We start from the raw sequence: 14,630 nt of genomic DNA, 5'->3' as shown, positions 1-14,630 counted from the left end.
AGATCCCTGCCTGCTGTGAGGGAAGGAGCAGGTTGTAAGGGAAGGAATCACTTATGGAGTCGGGCTGTGAGGGAAGGAGCAGGTTGTAGGGTCAGGCTGTGAGGGAAAGGAGCGGTTGTGGGGTCGGGCTCTGAGGGAAGGAGCTGACTTGCCCAGCATGGGGCCATCTTGCCTCCCGGTGATCCTTGCTCCCTCTAATCTCATTTCCTCCCTGTAATTCTCCAGGCCCAGCTGTCACCTCTCCCCGCTCCTGTTTTTATAACCCCAGTCACTTTAAGTGTCCAGTAAGAGGCAAATACAAGGGACCTGACAGCCACCTGGGACTGAGGAGTCAGTGATGACCGCACGCTCTCTGTGGATCAGTGGGTGAAGGTCAGGGTGTCCCAGGAAGCCAGCAATGACCAGCACACTTCACACATTTGCCATGTTCCTCCCTCATCTCTGCCTGATTGAATAAAAACCATCTGTAAAACCCACACCAAAGGCAGCGCCGGGAAAAGGCACCTCCCGGCCGCTGGCGAGCAGGCTGTGTACACAGGCAGAATGAATAAGTGTAAAAGGAGCTGTTTATCTGCAGAGCACACCCAGCCCGGACCTGGCTGGACAGACAGACATCCTCCCACGGCCCTGCAGTGACACCAGCCTGGGTATGAGGGGCTGTGGGACCCTTCGTGCTCCTTTATGGTGGCTGTGGCAGCCTGAAACCCCTCACAGGGCACCAAAGGAGTTCGTGTGCCCCGGGCACACAGGGCTCCTGCTGGGAAGCCTTTCCAGGCCCTCCCTCCTCCCGTGCTTAAGAGCTACCTTTCGTTTCCAGGCTGCTGCGTGTAGTCACAGGCTACAGACACACAGCAGCCTTGTGCCAAGGCTTTCAGCAGCTCATCTCCTCCCGCAGGGCGTACCCTGGGATCCGTCCGTGCACCGCTCTCCTTGTGCTGCCCTCAGCTTCTGTTTTCCCAGGCTAGGCACGCCAATTTGCTCCAGCCTTTTTATTTTGTAAGACGAGCCTGCAGCCTCTTTCATCAGTCTCCGCAGCCCCTATTTAGCTCTGCCAGCAAAACCAAACAAATTAGGAGAAGGGAGGGGGGGTGAAAACACCCCTGAGCTACAGCAGATTTTACTGAACCCTCTTCCCCCATGGAAAGTGGCCAAAGGCTCATGATTTGAGGCACAATCGGGGCCACCCCATCTCTGAGGCAGCACTGGCACCCTCGCTCCAGAGGGACACCACACATGTGACAACCCTTCACCAAACCCGAGCCATTCATGCCATGCCACAGCTTCTCCTGACACAGAGATTTATGCGCCTTGTTTGCAGAGAAGTTAATTTTAAGCACAGCAAAGTTGCTCGCCCAAGGTCACGACATGAGTAAAAAGGATTCCTGCACCAGGAGCTGAACAAAAGCAGCCAGGCACAGCTACAGTACTGCAAGGGCTTGTGCTGAGATACACAGGGTCCCTTGTCATGTCACGGCCAGCAGTGATCCCACGGCACCGATCCATCCCCTGGATCACAGCTACACTAGGTAAAGCAGTCTATAAAATGCAACTGCACAGATATAATTGAAGCATGGAGAAGAGAAGGCTTCAGGGAGACCCCACTACAGCCTTCTAATACCTTAAGGAGGCTTTAAAAATGGAAAGAGATGGACTTTTTAAACAGGTAGATAGTGACGAGACAAGAGGTAGTGGTTTTAAAACTGACAGAGAGAAGGGTTAGATTGGATGTTAGGAAGAAAAATCTTTATTTAGAGAGAGGTGAGGCCCTGGCACAGAGAAGCTGTGGCTGCCCCTGGCTGAATCCCTGGAAGTGTCCAAGGGCAGGCTGGACAGGGCTTGGAGCATTTTAGGAGATAGTGGAAGGTGTCCCTGCCCATGGCAGGGGGCACAATGAGATGATCTTTAAGTTCCCAAACCAGTCTGTGATTCTATAATTCAATGTATTCAATGCCTGCAGTGCCAGGGCACCCATCATTCCCCTGGTGATGCCACATTCAGGAGGATTTTACTCATTGCAGTCAAAATGTGTATTTACATTCCTGCCTCCCTGCTCACTCCAGAGTCACTACTCTTATCTACTTGTGTGAGGAGTCATTGGAGTTAAAACTCAGAGCGGTTAAAAAAAAAAAAAAGTAAGCTAAGGATGTTTGGTAAACTGTCACAGTTTGCTTTCTGATATTTTTGACTATTGTTTTGGTTTAAAAAAAATGTTTTGAAGAGTTTTGTTGTTGTGATGGGAAATCTCACTTCCTCTGCATTCTGTGTGCTCTCCTTCCTCCTTTTCCCCTATTTAAAAGGGAAATTTAAAAAGAGAGAAGAAAAATGTCAAGACAAGCTTTAGAATAAAATTTTCCTTTCAGATGTCACCACATTCCCCTAACTTCAAGGAACATGAAATTTTCTGACAAAGAGCATAGTAGTTATTAAAAGGAAAAAATTATCAATAAACCCCCCTTCAGGAGCACCTGAGCCGTGCTTTGCCAGCAGCACAGACGAGCTTCAAGCACAGGAGCTGGGAGAGCAGCTGTGAGTGGTGTCACATGTGGGAGAAATGTGCCCACGGAGGGCTCAGCTGTGCCTGCAAGTGCGAGACACACAAGCCTCCATCATTAAGTCAGAGACATTGGCTTGTGACTTGAATTTGTTCCCCTCGTCTTTCCAGGAGTTTCCCGCTGTGCCTGCTGACACGGAGGAGGCACAGCCCCACCTGACCGTGCCTCAGTTTCCCCTGCGCTGGCTCTGCTCAGGGAATGAGCAGCGGAAATGCCAGGGCATAGCTGGGCCGTGACTGATGCTGTGTAAACCACAGGAGCGCGGCGGGGCGAGGCAGCAGCGCGGTACCCGGGGCAGTTCGTGTCTCAGGGTCATCTCCACCTGCCCGAGGCTCCGGTGGCTGCAGAGGAGAGGGGCGAGCCCGGCAGGTGCTGCCCGGCACCTCGGGGATACCCAGAGCCTTTCCTGCTCTCGTTACAAGACCAGTCTATCTCTCCGCCCTCAAATTCTCTTGCTTTTGCCTTTCCAGCCTCTCCCCCCGCTCCTACTGGGTTTGGCGAGGGCGTGACTTGCGGAGCCCACCACACCCCATTAGGGCAGGCACCGGAGCGGCTGTGATGGAGGGGGAAGTAAAGCAGCTGAGCTTTGTGGAAATTCATAGAAATTGACTTTTAGGTTTCTTATTTCTTTCCCTTGAACTAAAATACACAGATGGGAACTGCCATGGAGGGCTCCCTGTGCTACCTACGCCACTGACAGCCATTCTGTATTCCTGTCTACATAAAATCCATTAACCTAATATATTTATATTACACTTAGGTTTATTGCCTTTCTAAATAATTTCCCTGCTTCACTCATTGCCTCACCGCTTCTCAGCTGATTTGCTGGAGGGTAAACGACGTCATCTGATACCAACAGCAACAACAATTACTCATTTGTCTCAGGCTGACACCTTCCAGCAGTTCAGGCAGAGGTGGTACCGTTCAGCCACACCTCCCTGCGCACCGCCTCTCTCCTCTCAGGAGGCCACAGCCAAAGTCCCCCGTCCCCCTTCTGTGGGTTCATCTGCAAGGCAACTCCCAGGCAGCTTCCCCAAGGGTGGAGTTGGATGTTCCACCAGTGGCGTACAAATCTCTGCGCTCAACGTGTGATAGAATTATAGACTGGTTCGGGTTAGAAGGGCCCTTAAAGACCATCTCATTCCTCTCCCCATTCCACATTTTCCTCCAGACCAGGATGTTCCAAGCCCTGTTCAACCTGGCCTTGGACACTTCCAGGGATGGGACAGCCACAGCTTCTCTGGTCAACTCTGGCACAATGTCCTGGGACCCTGCAGCAGCTCCCCACTGCTGCTGGAACTCCACCAGCCTATTGGTCTCATCCAGCCTCCCAGACACAAGGGCCACCACCCATCACAGCCCAGCCCCTGGGAGGATGAGAGGAGAGCAGGAAGCAACCAGAAACCACCCACAGCACAGAGCCAGGAGGCATCCCTGCTCAGGGGCTCTGCAGGGAGGCCGGGTGGCTGCTTTGGGCTCCATCCCACAGACGCTTCACCAACCTGTGCCCTGAGATGGTGCCCCAGGCCTCACCCAAAGAGTAAGAGACTGACACTTGAGTGACTCTAACAGCATAACAAATAACACTGGCTTACCCTCACAGTGAGAGCCTGATGATGGAGTAACCTGGCTGAGACACCACCAGAGGGACTGCCCTTCACCAGGTGAGAGAAACTGTGCCATGCCATCCCCCAGCAGCTGGTTTCTACTGCTTATCCCCTTTGTGCCAGCATGCATACCTGCTCTCCAGGCCAACTTTGGCAGCTTCATCCCTTGCTTCTTTTTCTGCTGCTCTCTGATGTTAAAGAGTCCTTTGGTGCCACATCCTTTCTCCTTGTGACAGTGTTTACACACTGGAACAAACACACCTCTCAATGTCTGTGGTAAACAGAGCAATTTGAGCTCTTCAAGCCTCTCTCTGTAGAGCATTTTCTCCAGCCCCCATGTTATTTGCTGGCTTGTGTCTGTGCAAGCCCACAGAGTGGCATTTGTGTGTCGACTGAAACGTGTGTGCAGGAGCAGCCTCCCCCACACAGACACGTGCACAGACAAGAGTCGATGCAGTAGAGCTCGTGTATGTCCCTGCACACAGAGACACACACAGGCCCTTCAGCTCACATCACTGGGGCCAGATGAGCACCCCTGGCTAACACACAGGGTGCTCCTGACCTGGTCTTCTCCCCCATCCATTAACCCTCATCCCTGGGATTCTGAAAGCAGCTCCTCCTAATCTTCCCCTCCAAACCATGCAGAAAGATGAGGGCAGGGAGAGCGAGCCCCCAGCTGAGTCACTGAGGTCCCATGGCCCAGCTGACACCCATCCCCTTCACGTGGGTGCTGTGGCTTTGATCACTTCATGCCCAGCCAGCACCTGGCAAGCCTCACCAGCAAATCCTTAGAGAGAGACAAGGTATTAATTACTATTATTATAATTCTAATTGCAGTGCCTGGATTTCAGCTCTCCTTTGCTGGAAGAGTTCCCATTGCTCAGCATGAGCCTGGGGAGAAGGATTGGGTGGTGGGATGCTTGTCCTCCCTTCCCTGGGGGGTTCAGCATCTGCAGGGATGGCAGATTGTTTGCACAACTAACAGGGTGTGGGAATATGAGGATTCACTCGACCTCAGCTATCCCAGTGGGACCTTGCCTGAGAAAAAACTGAAACCACAGGCTGAACTCTCATACTCCAGCACCACTCAGGATTTTGAATTTCTCCCTCACTGCAAAATGACATTTCATAAACTCATGGAATATCCTGAATTGGAAGGAATCTACAAGGACTATCAAAGTCCAACCCCTGGCCCTGCACAGGACCACACCAAGAATGACACCAAGTTTATGAGGGCCAAGGAAAGCAGCAGTTGCTTTTCCACACGTAGGAGCAGGCTGAGGTCAAAGGATCATGGGGTTTCCTCCAGGGAAACACTGTGCTGTGGGAGCAGGGCAATCCCATCCCGAGTTGTCTGCAATCCCAAGAGATGTCCTGGGCAGGCAGAAGGTCCAGCAGCATGAGATCACTGACACCACCTGAGGTGCAAGACATTTGGATGCTGTATTTGACCTGGCTCTCATGCCTTCCTCCCCTTCACTGCCCAGTTTTTCTACTTCCCTTTTCTCCTGTAACAATATCTCAGCCTGGCTGCCCAGGGCAGTGATCCACTACAGCCCCAGCCAACAGCTCTTCCCACACTCCTGATGTTTGATCCCTTCCCTCCCAGTGGGGAAGTCACCTCTCCACCACAGACTCATAATCAGGGAAGGGACATCTCAATAGCCACTCCCAGGCAAGGTCCACAATCACACTTCCTGCAGCACTTTCACCTAAATCCACTAAATTCTTCCCAAAAATGGCTGAGGAACACTCCCACATTGTTGGCTGTAGGGAAGAAACCTGTGATAAAGAGCCAATGATGACAGTGGTGACATGAGACCACCACTGCTGCCAGCCAGAGGATTGGATCTCTGTGTGGCTCAGCAGCCCTCTGCTAGGATTAATTCACTCAAGCAGCCCGGCTGTCCCAATTCTAGGTGATAAAAAGCTTTGGCACGGCCCCTAACCCACATGCCAGAGACAAAAGTCACCAAGCAATCCCTCAGAAGTCCCTCAACTCTCCACACAACCCAGGAGGAGGTGTCTGGGGACGGGAGATGGTGCACCAATTGACACAGCTGAGATGTGGGGTCCCCACAAACAACCCTCCTCCTCTCCCACACCTGTTGCCTGTGACAGCTCATAGACAATCCCACTCCCTCTCTCAGCTCACATCTCCTCACCCCACTGCTGAGAAAAACACTTCATTTTCCTGCTCCTCCCCAGTTACTCCATGTGTCCAGAGCAAAATACAGCAATCCCCAGCACACAGAAACGTCCCAGCAGCTGTTCCTGCAGGAATACAGAGTGCAGCCCTCTTGGCACATCCTGGAGCAGGATATCTGAGCCAAACCATGGCTTGGTGCAGGAGCAGATGCACCCAGAGGAGCAAGGCTCAGAATTGTTGTTGTCTTATTGCAAGGGTTCCATACTGTTGTCTCCTTATCACAAAAGTTTCACACCTTCTTGGTGTTTCTCCTGGGCTGCTCCTCAGAGCACTGACTCTTTCTTCTTCACAAAGCAGCCAACTAACTCCAGTTCCCTTCTCAACACCCCCCCACTCTTTTACAGCACTCTTTTTCTCACTGGTTACAGCTGTGGCCTGTTAAAGTCAGGCCTGCTCCTAATCTTTGATGATTGGTCCAGCTGCAACTCCTTAGGGGTAACATTACTTTCTACACTATCTTTATTTTCTTGTATTCTATCCCCCTACACAGGATGACATTAATCCCCCTCCACCTGCTGATGTGAGTGGCTCCAGTGGTGTGATCAGCCCAACCAACACCTGGTGATACAGCCAGGGGTCTCCTTCCAAACAAAACCACCCTTTTGTGGCATTAGGCTACATGCAGAGCCCTCCCCATCACCCAGAGCCTGGGCAGGGCCAGGATGGCACCCCAGCAGTGCTGACACAAGGGCCAGAAAACCACCCCGAGCCAGGCATGCAGGGGAAGGAGTTAATGCCTCAGCCCAAGCTGCTGCTGAAGCAGCTCTGCCCGAGGGCACTGTCAGCCACGGCACGTTTCTCTTTGTGCAGTAACGCTTTCCAAAGGAGTTTGCTGTCTGGCTGCATCAGGGAGGAACGCTGGGGGAAAAAGCTGGGAGAGCAGAGGTGTTCCCCCCACCATGCCCTGCTGCTCCTACCCCTGCTCATTGGGGCTGCCCGGGGATTGTCCCTCACCAGATATTTCCCCTTCCCAAGCCATTATTTGGGTTTCCATGAGCTAATAGCCAGACTCAAAGGTCACCGCCCCGGGCCAGCCGGAGCCGTCACGCGGCAGGTGAGTCACACCTGGCAAACCCGCCCTGGCCAGGGCAGGAGGCGGCACTGAAACATCTCCAGTGCCAGGACAGGAGCGATGCCTCCCCTTTCCACAGCCTGGCACAGTGCTGCTTGCATGAGGTGAGTCCCTGCCCATGCCAGAACCCCCAGCCTGTGCCACAGCCAGCTGAGCTGGTGGCAGGTAAAGCAGCTGGGCTCTACAATGTGCTCTCACCCAGTGAGCAGGCAGCAATGACACCTGTGCAGCCACTTGCTCTGTGGCCCTCATACTGGGCCAATTGCCAAAAATCTGTCACAGAGATCTTTTATGAAAAATCCTTTCCTTAGGATTTATCCTCCTGAGAAGCTGAGAGGCCTCAGGAACAAAATGTAAACATTGATTATCTGCTGCTGTGGAATGCAACAGGTGCATCTGTGATTGGCCCATGATGGTTGTTTTTAATTAATGGCCAATCACAGTCAGCTGGCTCAGACTTTCTGCCCGAGACACAAACCTTTGTTATCATTCCTTCCTTTCTATTCTTAGCTAGCCTTCTGATGAAATCCTTTCTTCTATTCTTTTATTATAGCTTTAATATAATATATATCATAAAATAATAAATCAAGCCTTCTGAAACATGGAGTCAGATCCTCATCTCTTCCTTCATCCTAAGACCCCTGTGAACACGGTCACAAAAATCAAACTCACTATCCCCAGAGGATGGAGCAGCACTGACAGGTTCTATCAGCAGCCCCTGGGACACTGCTCCTGCCAGCAAGCCCCAGCTCTCTGCACAGAGGAAAACTGCTCATCCCGCCTCCACAGGTCCATTGGGGCTGCAGGGTGGTGACAATTGAAGTACAGGTGATTTTGGTGTGGCCCAGAGCTGGCTCTGGGGAGGCAGCCAGCACCTGTCACCATGGGCACAGTGATGGAAAGAGCTACCAGAGCATCCTCAGCACTCTGCCAGCTTCCACTCCTCCCACACGGGTGGGAGCAGAGCAGAATGAGCTTCTACACGTCCCTGTCCACTCCCCCAACTCTGCCTCTCTGGGGAAACCTGCCAAGGCACCACCACCCAGTTTTCCCACTGGAAAGTGGGAGTTGAAGTCACTGTGCTGCCCCAGGGACCTGTCCTGACACAAAAGGAGCACATCAGGGGCAACAGTGAGAGACTCCAGCACCCAGGGGAGGTACGAGGGTGCAGCCTGGCAGAGAAACACCCAGTGGGTGCAGCCAGGAGGGCAGAGCCTTGCAGACCACATGCAGACCTCTGAGAGGTTCATCCATCAAACTGAAAGCCAAGAGCAGGTCAGCTTGTTCCAACAGCACAAGTCAGAAGGCAAAGGAGGACAGAGCAGCAGAGAGGGATGTACATGACCCAAACAGCCTCTCCCTTCCCCAAAATTTGTGGCAGTGAGAAAACACATGCTGAGCACTAAAAGGCTGGTTAATAAGCCTTGGGACCTTGGTCTGAGGACGAGGAGGGGAAAGAATTTGGTATGCCTGAATGAATACAGCCAGGATCACTGTTAACAGCATGCTTCAGCTCCCTGAGAACACGTGGGTGAGGTGAAAACATCCCAGGCACAGCGTGGGTCCATCTCCATGGAGCTCACTCCAGGACAAGACAATTACCCCAGCTACATCTCCCCAGGCTGATTTTATCCCTCAGGGTTGGAGTTTCCTTATAGATCAGCTGCTGCCAAATCTGTCAGATTTTTACTTTCCCTGAACTAGAGTATCACCGTTCTATTTCCCCACCCTCCCTTTATGCTGGGAGCTGAAGATAGTTTAGAGTTAAACCAGTTCTTTTACTAGCAGCTGTTTCCCAACAGCACCCACCACCTTTGCATACTCCTGCCCTGGGCAAATATCACAATCCCAGCCCTCTTACAGCTATTTTTACAGAGTCCTTCTAAAACCTGCCTTGCATTGACATTGCAGCCCCTGAAAACACCTGTCCTGATGGGAGTCAAGGCCAACAAATGCATTCAATTTCTGTTATTACAGTTAACCAGGCTAGAGCAGCACCAGGAGAAATAGCTTCATCTATAAATACCAGGAGAAAGCTTCATTTGGGTTTGGACCATCTCTCCACTAGACACCTGCCTGGCTGCAGCTACAGCCCAGCTGGTGTGGAGCCTCTCCCTCCTTCTCTTGGGCAGCTCTGCTGGTATAATTTCACTGCTGGCCTCCCTTGCTGCAATCCAAGCACCTGCAGAAGCTGCACAGAGCTTAAAGGAAAAAGAGAAAGGCATTATGGCAATTCTGTCTCATCATCCTCTCACATTCCATCACTGGCATTGCTCCTCAGCAGCTGCAGGAAGTAAGGACTGAGGAAGAAACTTAATTCCCCACACCCAACACTTGATTTTCTCCTGTAGGCCTTTGTACAACCCCCTCTCCCACCCATCGGGGCACAGCACGGGCAGGGGCTCCCAGAGATCCAGGAAACCAGAAGGGACCCCCTCAGCTCCAGGGCAGAGCTCACCAGCAAAGGCCTGTTCCTCTGTTCCCAAGGAACCCATCCAGGAGGGGAGGACTGTTCATCCAGGAGCCCAGATCATCAGGAAAGTGCCCTACAACAAGGCAGGTCTGAAATGAAGCCAGAAGGATGAGGCCAGGTCAGGGTGAGGCTTGGTGAGGGCAGCCAGAAGGATGAGAGCCAGCCTGGGGATCTCCTGGCAGCTCTGCAGTCCGTGGGTGAAGGTCTGGGGGGCCAACACAGGAGACACACACTCCCCAGTTCAACTGGAGCAGGGAGTGATGGCTCTGGCAGAGCTCGAATGAACATCTCAGGGCCCATGAGCTGGGATCTGGGTGGGGCTGGGATCAAGGTGAGGCCGGGATCCAGGTGAGGTTTGATCCAGGTGGGGCTGGGATCCAGGTGAGGCTGCTCACAGCATCAATGCCTGCTGGTCATGACACCCCGTGCAGCTCTCAGCCTGCACTGGTGGGTGCTTGTGCTGGCTTTCCTGGCCCTGTTCCCCCAGCAGCAGGACTGAGGGCTCAGGAGGGTGCTGGGGTGAGCAGAAGGAGCTGCTGCAGGTCATTAAGGGCTGTAGGAGCAACGCGGGGTAGGACAGTGGGGATAGATGGAAATGAGAGATCTCTGAGCCAGGGCTTGGAACTTGGGGTTTATTGCAAAGGGCCTGGGTGCAGGGCCCTGCTGGGAGCTGCCAGGCACAGCTCACAGCTTCAAGAGAACAGAGGGGTAGAGAAGATGAGAGAGTAAGAGCTAAGAGGGTAAGAGCGCGAGGTTCCCATTACAATACAATAAATGTTCTTCTGTGTTGAATATTCTGATTCTCACTAACCAATCTAGTACAAGATACAAATCCTACAGCATTTACATACAGCCTGTAAGAATCACTACGTTACCATCCTGTGTTACATTTTAAACCCTAAAAACTCCTCTTTGGGCCCCTTCTGCCAAGCTGTAGGGTCTGCTCTGACCCTTGGGCCTGTCTGCAAGCAGAGGGTGTTGTTCCATCAAAAGGGGATCACCTTCAGCTGGCCACACCATCGTTTTCCAGTTGTTCAGTAACTGAGGTATCTCAAAGCTGCGTTCATTTCAATCTCACTTATAGTTTCTATATTCTCAAAATCTTTAGCCAGGCAATCATATTTATAAGGCTTTCCTGGTTCATCTTCCCCAGCAAAGGGCTCCTTTGATGAGGCTGCTCTAGCAACACCTGGGGCAGCTCTGTTCTTTGCAGAACTTTCTCAAACCAATGACCAAGTTCTGCTGTGACATCATGGGGACTCTGCCCATCCCAGTGTGACTGAGACAAGCAGGGACAGGGCCTGGTCTGCTCTGCACTGTCACAGCCTCTGCTGCCTTCCCTCCCAGGAGCAGGAGGACAGGTCTGGTGGCTCCTCTTACACCCAGGTACAAGCCCCAGCTTAACCCAGGCTGCTCACCCTGAGGCCATTTGTGCCACACAAACATCCCCCAGACAGTGAGTGGTGCCCCAGGGCACTGCAGTGCTCAGGATTGCTCAGCTTTGCACTATCTAGATTTATTCTTTTTGCAGCAGCAGCAGCAGCAGCAGCAGCCAGGCCCTGCCATGGTAACGGGCTTTCCTGGAAGGTCTGATTGCTGCATCTTCCCAGCAGTGAGGAAGCAGCAGGTCCCAGGCAGCCTGACCCCTTCCCCAGAGCCCCTGGGACCGAGGATGTGGAGAGGGATTCAGCCCAAGCAACGCCAGAAAAGCCAGTGTGCATTGCCAGGTCACTGCTGCATCTCAGCAAGACACTGCTGTCACACAGGGTGTCCCCAAGGACTCCCCAGACAGCCCACCTGGAGCTCAAGTTGGGCTCAAAAACTCTTTAATCCCACATTTTTGGGGATAAAACCAAGCTGAGAGCAGCTGGCTGCAAACCCAGCACCAGCCTGGGGGCCAGGCTCGGGCCAGGAGAGCCACACGGGTCTAGAGGGGTCTGGGGCCAAGGAGCCCCCAGCCAAAGCTCCCCCTGGCTCTCTCTCCATGGTGTTTCTCCCCCTCCACTCACATTTCAACAGCAACAAATTGCTGGTAATGAGCCGTGTCTCTCTGTGAGCTGAGAGCCTTGGAGATCAAAGATGCTCTTACACAAAACCAAAATATCATCAGTGGCCTTTAAAGGCCAGACGAAGCTTCTGAGGGGAAAAAAAATTCAATTTTCTGTAGATCTAATTTGAAACCATTTTAATGCTCATTAAGATAGAGGGACCCAAGCAGATTGTGTGGGCTGGAAGACAGGGAGAGAAAAAAAGGAGTTATTATTGACATTTTAGTTTAGGTCTTTATTCTATCCAGAGCTCCCTGCTTCTCGGCAGCAGCTTTGAGTAATGCTATTGTTAGCACTGGAACTCTAATTCCAATGTCCTTTTTATAACTGGCTTGGAAAAAAAAAATAAATCCTGAAGGCTTTCACTAAATTCAAAGTAATGGAATTTATAGTGGTAAAAAGAGACTTGAAAAGGGAGAAATGTACAAACCCCTGTGCTGTTACTCCTATCATGGGGTGGCCACGGTGCTCACCCAGCCTGGGCAGCCTCTCTGCAGCACCTTCTGGGGTGTTTGGTGAAGGAAGGGACCCCAGGGATGCCTGGATGAGGATATGAGGATGTGTCCCAGCTTGGTCACCCACTGGAGCCACATCTCAGAGTCTCTTATCCACCTGCAGGGTCACAGCCCTGGGGACAACCCTTCCTGAGGGGTGAGGGGTCCCTCAGCAGCACCCAGCGCGGTTCCTGCAGCCCAGGGCTGGCATGGAGAATGGAAACAGCCCCAGGAGGAATTTATTTGCCACTGTGTGGAAATAGAAGATTTGTTTCTATTTTCCCCATGAGTCAGGGTAGTCCTGGGGGCAGGTGGGCATGGTCAGAGCCTAAACCAAAGGAGCTTGATGTTTTGGTTTGCTGTGGTGCTTTTCCCCCTAAAAGTACTGCTGACAATTCTGGTTGATGCAGGCAAAGGTTCTGTTGCAATCTCCTCCCATCTGACTAACTTGAATTTTGCTTTACAGCAGCAAGAAATTACTTGGAGTGCATTAAGCAGATTAATCTCCCTTCCCCTCCTCCCCATTGTATTTCTGTAAGGTGTAAGAAAGCCAAATCAAATCTGGGATCAGGTTGTCTTTTAGTCATAGTCACTGCTCTTGGCATTGTGGCAGCTGCTGGATTTCCGGCTATCAAATATCTTTATTAGAGTAAAAAGATGTGAGGCAGAGATCCATGTTTTATACAGCACCTTCTACAGCCTGAGAGGAAGGTGGAGCCACGCAGGGGTCGGGCTCCTCTGCCAGATAACAAGGACGACAGGAAACAACGTCAAGTCGTGACAGGGGAGATTTAGGTTGGATATTGGGGAAAATTCCCTCACCAAAAGGATTGTCCAGCCATGCTCAGGACAGCGGTGGCGTCACCGTCCCTGGAGGGTTTTTAAAGCCGTGTGGATGTGGGGACATGGGACAGGGACATGGGACATGGGACATGGGACATGGGTCAGGGGTGAGGGACGCTGGAACTCGGAGATCCGGGCGGATTTTCCCAGCACAAACCGGGCGCTGCTCCCTGCCATCCCTGTCCGCGTCTGCAGAGGGCACCAGCCCCTCAAATGTCCCTGTCACCCCCGGGCCGGGCGGGGACACCGCCGGGACAGCCGCGATGCTGTGGGCAATGCTCCGGGTGACACTGACCCAGCCACCCAGGGATCCTGTGGGCAATGCTCTGGTGACACTGACCCAGCCACCCAGGGATGTTCCTGGGGAATGCTCCGGGTGACAACGACCCAGCCGCCCAGGGATCCTGTGGGGAATTCTCCGGGTGACACCGACCCAGCCACCCAGGGATGTTCCTGGGGAATTCTCCGGGTGACACTGCCGGGACAACCACGATGCTCTGGGGAATATACTCTGGTGACAAGGACCCAGCCACCCAGGGATGATCCTGGGGAATTCTCCAGGTGACACTGCCGGGACAGTCGAGTTGCTCCGGGGAATGCTCTGGTGACACCGATCTAGCCACCTTGGGATGTTCCTGGGGAATGCTCCGGGTGACAATGACCTATCCACCTCGGGATGCTGCTTCAGGAGAGCCCTGGTTAGCAGTGACCCATGCACCCAGGACAGCCCTTCAGTGGAGCCCTGGTTCGCAGTGACCCATGCACCCAGGACAGCCCTTCAGTGGAGCCCTGGTTAGCAGTGACCCATGCACCCAGGACAGCCCTTCAGTGGAGCCCTGGTTAGCAGTGACCCATGCACCCAGGACAGCCCTTCAGTGGAGCCCTGGTTTGCAGTGACCCAGCCTCAGCAGCCCCGTTCCAGGCTGGATCCCAGCTGGGATCCCAGCTCTGCTCCCACCATTGCAGTTCAGCACAGAGCACCAGGTGATGCTGGCGGTGTCTCCTCCCAGCATTGTCCAACCCTTGGATGGGGATGGGGACGCTTTAACCTCTGCCACAGCCTCAAGTCTCAGCCCCATGGCTGGCTCCATCCCCAGCACCTCACTGAACCCAAAAATCCACCTCCAACGGTGGCAAACACAGAAAAACTATTGGAAAAATTCTTGTGGGAATGTGTTGTTGTCCTTGTTTCCCCAGTGCTATGGGCCCTGTGGGTGGGAATCACTTCTGCTTTAGGAAAAAAAACCAAAACCCTGACATGTGTTTTCTGGCCCAGTCTGACCTCAAAAAAGCACCAGTGAGAAGATCTGTGTTTTGGCAGAGGATAGCAGG

This window comes from Geospiza fortis, unplaced genomic scaffold (assembly GCF_000277835.1).
Source record: "Geospiza fortis unplaced genomic scaffold, GeoFor_1.0 scaffold85, whole genome shotgun sequence".
NCBI classification, from domain to species: Eukaryota; Metazoa; Chordata; class Aves; order Passeriformes; family Thraupidae; genus Geospiza; species Geospiza fortis.
Note: the sequence above shows the minus strand (reverse complement) of the source record.